This window comes from Sceloporus occidentalis, unplaced genomic scaffold (assembly GCF_023333645.1).
Source record: "Sceloporus occidentalis isolate IW3139 unplaced genomic scaffold, rSceOcc1.0.p SCAF_45, whole genome shotgun sequence".
NCBI lineage: Eukaryota > Metazoa > Chordata > Lepidosauria > Squamata > Phrynosomatidae > Sceloporus > Sceloporus occidentalis.
Genome location: NW_028317025.1, coordinates 4,756,767 through 4,763,463, shown reverse-complemented (window position 1 = coordinate 4,763,463; position 6,697 = coordinate 4,756,767).

The following is a 6,697-nucleotide window of genomic DNA, read 5'->3' as shown; positions in this document are numbered from 1 at the left end:
TAAATAACACAATACCTCAACTTTTCCACTAAATGATTTCAGGGCCTTGAATGTTTTGTCCCCTGAAGTCACTACAACTTAAGGAGGGCATTTTATCTCTGGATAAGTATAAATTAAATAATTCCAACTGCCAGGAAACAGATAACCAAACACACACCAACACGGGCTCTGTCACACCGACACCCAGACACGCACCAGGACAGGCTCTGTCACACCGACACCCAGACACACACACACACCATTACAGGCTCTGCCACTCTGACACCCAGACACACACACCAGGACAGGCTCTGCCAAACCAATACCCAAACACACACCATGACAGGCTCTGCCACACCAACACCTATACGCACACACACCCCAGGACAGGCTCTGGTACACTGATAACCAAAAACACACAAACAGCAGGACACAATCTACGTCACTGACATCTACATCAGGATGGATTTTTCACACTGCATTGTTGTTTATACCCCCTTAGTGTTTTTGACCCTTGTGTATTGATGCCCCAGCCAGCACCCTTTTAGTATAGATTAATGTGGTGCCCCCACACCCTTGTATAATCGCCTTCAGCCACCACTATTTGTATTAATGCCCCCAGCAAGCCCCTCCTTTTATAATTGATTTATGTGATGGCCCATCACATATACGCATTAGACATGCATTTTTATCTACATAATGAGTACTTATCTCTTTTAAGTAAAGACTATGATTGAAACATGATTTCAAAATTACAGCTGAACTGGCAGTTTCGTTAATATTAGTTCCTGCTGCTGATATATATATATAAATATTAGCCCCAGTTGCCGATATATATTATTAGTCCCTGCTGCCTATATATATATACATATATAATAGACCCTGCTGCCGATAGCAGGTATAGATCAACACATTAACACACAAACCCAGCTTTGCATGCATAGATCAATTTAAATTCACTTGTGATCTCAGCACTGAAGGTATATATCAAATCAACAGAATCAGACATACAAATCCTGTATTTGCAGGTATACAATAACAATATATAAAACGTAGCATTGCAGGTATAGATCAAATAAATACATGAAAACAGCATTGCAGTTATTACCGTATTTGCTCGATTATAAGACAACCCTGATTATAAGACAACCCCCCAAAATCTGAGTATTAATTTAGGAAAAAAAGAAAAAGCCTGAATATAAGACGACCCTATAGGAAAAAAGTCTCCTATAGTAAATGTTAATTCATGTAAACTATTTTTTTTTATAAAAGCTATGATTGAGAAAAATATTTTGTTTTTAATTCCTTTTATTTTTCAACCTGCCCCCAGTTATGCACATCTGCCCCCAGGCTTGTCACTCTGCCCCATAAATGCCTTAAACCCCTATATGCCACTGGGCCCCATGATATGCCTTTTAACCCTCTAAATGCCACTAGGCCCCATGATATGCCTTTTAACCCTCTATATGCCACTGTGCCCCATTATATGCCTTTTTGACCCCCTATGTGCCACTCTGCTTCCAGACATGCCTTATACCCTATATGCCACTCTGGCATTTAGGGGGTTAAAAGGCATATTATGGGGCAGAGTGGCATATAGGGAGGTATTAGGCATTTCAGGAGGCAGAGTGGCATTAAGGGGGTTAAAAGGCATTTCTGGAGGCAGAGTTGCATTAAGGGGGTTAAAAGGCATTTCATAGAGCACTCTGCCTACAGAAATGCCTTATGCCCCCCATTTAACACCCCCCCAAAAAAAAACTTACCGGTGCTTCTGACTTCCGGTGTGTTGTCAGGGCAGCGTGTAGACTTCCGCTGCAGCCGGAAGGAGTTGCGGCTAGCAGGGGGGTTGTCTGTGTCCATCGCGCAGACCTTCCCCCGCTGTCAGAGAGAATTCCCCGGTGAGTGCCATCTTTGCCCTTCCACAATTACACATCTATGATACACACATACTCATTAACTCATGCTCTCCCTCATTCAGACTATTCATCCACATATTAACTCATGCTCTCCCTCATTCAGACAATTCATCCACATATTAACGCATGCTCTCCCTCATTCAGACAATTCATTCACATATTAACTCATGCTCTTCCTCATTCAGACAATTCATCCACATATTAACTCATGCTCTCCCTCATTCAGACAATTCATTCACACATTAATGCATACTCTCACGCATTCACACAATGCATCCACACATTAATTCATACTCACTCATTAACATGTACCCCCTCTCCCTCCCTTATCACTTTCTACCCCTTCTTCCTCCCTTATCACATTCTACCCCTTCTTCCTCCCTTATCTCTTTCTACCCCTTCTCCCTCACTTATCACTTTCTACCCCTTCTCCCTCCCTTATCACTTTCTAACCCCTCTCCCTCCTCTTTCCCTACTCACCCCCTTTGTATTTCACTCACCTTTAAAGTCCTGCGGCGGGAGAACGAGGCTTCTGTCTTCACTCCTGAGCGCCGGATATGATGTCATATACCGGCGCTCAGTATAAAACTCCGACACTGCGGCGGAGGTAGAGGCCTCGTGGAGGAGAGTGAGGGGGGCCGAACGGTTGCTAGGCGCCCCTCTCTCCTCCGCGTCCAAAAAAAAAAAAAGCGTTTCAGGCTGCCCAGGACTTAAAGTCCCATTGCGGGACTGTCCTGGGCAATCCACTGGATGGTTCCAAATTCGGCGGGGGGGCAACAGGGGGGGCAAGGAATAACCTAGGGGGGGCAATTGCCCCCCCTGTAGCGACGCCAGTGCTAGAGTGAAATTTTAGGCCGTCAGACAGCTAAAGCTTGGTTGAAATCGGGTCATGCAACAGGACAATACTCCAAAGCACACCAGCAAATCTACAATAGAATGGCTGAAAAAGAGTCCAGACCTCAACCCGATTGATTTTTTTTGTACCCTTCATAACATTTCTATGGTGCTCGTGTTTAGCTGTAATTTTATTATTTACTGAACCCACACAAGTTATGTATATATTTTTTTAGGACAAGAAGGATGTCATTATTTTGATTGTATCATATAAAGAAAAAGTGTAAAATATTTTTTTTGAATTTTACTTGAAAAATATTTTACTCATCTATACAAGCTAATGAAAACCCTGCTAAATAGAAATTCCCAATGTTTTTGTTTTTTGTTTTTTTTGCTTTTTTGAAAGCTATAGGGCAAGTTATATGTAGCTTTTTGCTATTTTGAAATAAGTTTTACAAAATCTGTTAATTCTGCCCCATGTGCTATTTGGGGCATCTTTAAAGCAGACCGATGCAATTTACCCCATCACAACATATATTTTTGAAAACGAGACACCCCAGGGTATTTCAAATGCACTAATTCTATCACCAGTTTTTGTCAAACTTTGTGGTAGTCATTCTTTTTCACACACCGTTTACTTCAGGTATGAATTTACATCTCTTGGTATCAGTGTTCTCTATCGCTGATGTCAGTTCAGTAGCTGTTTTAACAGACTCTATTTCCTATGCTTGGAGAATGTTCCATGAATCTACCACATATTCTCAGCATTGGCTGCAATGCTGCAAAACACAGATATGGGGAGCAGAGCGTGACAACACCCACATTCCTGGAACTAACCTTTGAAAACATGATCCGTTCTATGAACAAACTTGATTCACCCATTTTTGTATCCATCCAAACCTTTTTAATGAATGAAAACAGGCATTTTGCTGACTCATCCATGACACAGATATATTTATGTAGGCCCTTGTGTGCTTCTACATACAAAATGTAAATTTACAGTGTGACGGAGACCCGTACCCGGGCTGAGAAGCTCCACTGTAGAAATCCTCCCTGCTGTGAATGCTCAATTGCTCAAGGGATTAACCCTTCATATTCCCTCACTCACTAGCCTGGACTTAGTGTAGGGGTAAAACAGAGCTCTTTTTATTGAAGACAGCACAGATAAATATGCACAACGCGTAATGTTATGGGACTGGGAGTACATCAGTACAATAAAAAAAAGTAATCATACATGCGATGCCTGAAGTCACAATTTAGTCACTAGTCCTTTTTAAAAACGGTATATGGATATTGAAAAAAAATAACACAAGACCTATTATTTTTCTGGGCCTAGAAAGTTTTGTCCTCTGAAATGACTACAAATTCAAGGGTGAGTTTTATTTCTGGATAAGTATAAATTAAGTAGTTCTATTTATTCCTACGGTAAGTGCCAGGAAACAGATGACCAACTACACACCCACCAGGACAGCCTCTTGTATACCGACACACACACCAGGACAGGCTCTGCCACACCAACACACACACATCAGGACAGGCTCTGCCACACTGACACCCAAACACACACACCAGGACAGGCTCAGCCGCAGCGAAACACACACAGACAGGCTCTGTCACACTGACACACACACACACCACGAAGGGCTCTGCCACACCGACACCCAAACACACACACCAGGAAAGGCTCTGCCACAGCAACACCCACACCCACACCAGGACAGGCTCAGCCACAGCGACCCCCAGACACATAAACCAGGACAGGCTCTGCCACACTGATACCCAAACACACAGACCAGGAAAGGCTCTGCCACACCGACATCCAAACACACACCAGGACAGGCTCTGCCACACCGACACCCAAACACACACACACACATACACACACACACACACACACTCACACACCAGGACAGGCTCTGCCACACCGACACCCAAACACACACACACACACACACCAGAACAGGCTCTGCCACACCAACAGCCAGACACACACCAGGAAAGGCTCTGCCACACCAACACCCAAACACTCACACCAGGACAGGCTCTGCCACACCGATAGCCAAACACACACACACCAGAACAGGCTCTGCCACACTGAAGCCCAAACACGCACACAACAGGACAGGCTCTGACACCCACCGGACGGGCTAAGTTACAACAATAAAAAAATGTATTTCATTGACCCCCTCTTTTGTGTTTTTGCCCCCTTGTGTATTGTCCCCAGCCAGCACTATGTATATTTATGCCCCCAGCCTGCTCCTTGCTTTAGTATTGATTCATACAATGCCCCCCCCTTGTGTATTGATGCTGCCAGCATAGATAAAATGCTGCCCTTGTGTATTGCCCCAGCTAGCCCCCCCTTAGTATTGATTTATGTGATGCCCCCAGCCAGCACCCCCTTGTGAATTAATGCCCCCCTTTAGTATCATATCAGCCCTGGCACCCTATTTGTATTCACAGGATCTGCCCAACACCCAGATTGGAAGCATAGGTCACCTTTGCCCCCCCAAACAACCTGCCTTTGGCATCCTAGCATCAAACAGCCTTCCTGTGCAACGCTTTCCCCCCACATACACATCCATGCAATCACACACATATTCAATCATTCATTTACTTATTACAAACATTCATATATTCATTCCCTCATTCAGATACTCATTCATCCCTTCAATCACTCATACTTGTAATACAACCTCCCCCATCCCCTTACCTGAACTGCAGATCTCGGTGCCGCTCGCAGACTTCAGCAGGGGGCGCTGCTTCCCTCTGCATTGCTCGCACTCTGGGTGAAAAATGTCTCTTGTGCCTCCCAGGGGAAGCATGAACAGAGCAGTTTCTGCTATCCTCGGCGGAACAAGAGACGTTGCTCATACTGGTAAGCTGCAGGGTCCCTGCAGAAGTGATCGTGGGTTAAGACCCCCGCAATTACGGTTGCTGCGGGCTTTTGGCCCGCATTAAAGATGGTCCTTCTCTGCCTACGTGTCTCCTTTTTCACAGCTCTGCTTCTCTCTTGACTTTTTCTGTCAAGGAAAGCCAGGTCATGCACAGGTAATCAGGAACACAGGAGAATGCACATGCAAACACACTATTGCCTGCAAGCACTCATTCTTGTACCGCTCTCCAGCCCTTCTTCGCTCCGCTCTTTGAAAATACTGTCTTCTGCTACAGCCAAATATTTCACATTTTGACTCATCGGTCCAGAGCAATTGCTGCCATTTTCTGCACCCCAGTTCCTGTGTTTTCTTTAATAATTGACTCACTTGATCTTGTTTCCACATCCAAGTTATGTCTGTTTGGCTGCAAATCTTCAATGAAGACCACTTCTGACCAAACTTCTCTGGACAGTAAATTTAATTCAATTTTAATTAGTAGAAATGCTCTGTTATGAACTTTTAGGATTTTCAAGAATCTGTTTAATATGTTTTTGACAAAGAATTACCTTCAGAAAGTCCTGTTTAGCGCTTTTTCCATCCCCTTGTTTTATATTTCAGTTTTAATTAGGTTTTTAAATAATTTGAGTAGTTCATGGGTTTACCGAAGACTCATTAAGTATCTTTGAACATGAAATCGAAAGTGGTTGTTTTAGTGAATAAGGTTTTGTGGGCTGAACAGGTTTGGGGTAATGTGCTACTTGTCTTGATTATCTAGTGTACAGTACTGCAGAATATTATGGTATTATATAAATCAATAAATAATGGGGGGGGGCTGTTGTACATGTTGTACATTTTGACAATAATTCATGTTTGCTTACTTTGACAAGGTATGTTGAGACTATGTGGCCATGCAACTCAATATTCTTTAACTGTTTACACTGTAATTACCAGGTCAATGATGATGATCATGAAGTAGTAACTTTAGCATGCCTCCTAACCCATCTAACATAGCAAACTAACAAAGTAATCTTCTGTTGGGATAGTGGTGGGCAAATGAGGAAGTGGGATTCAGAAAGACACAAATGACATAGCTAA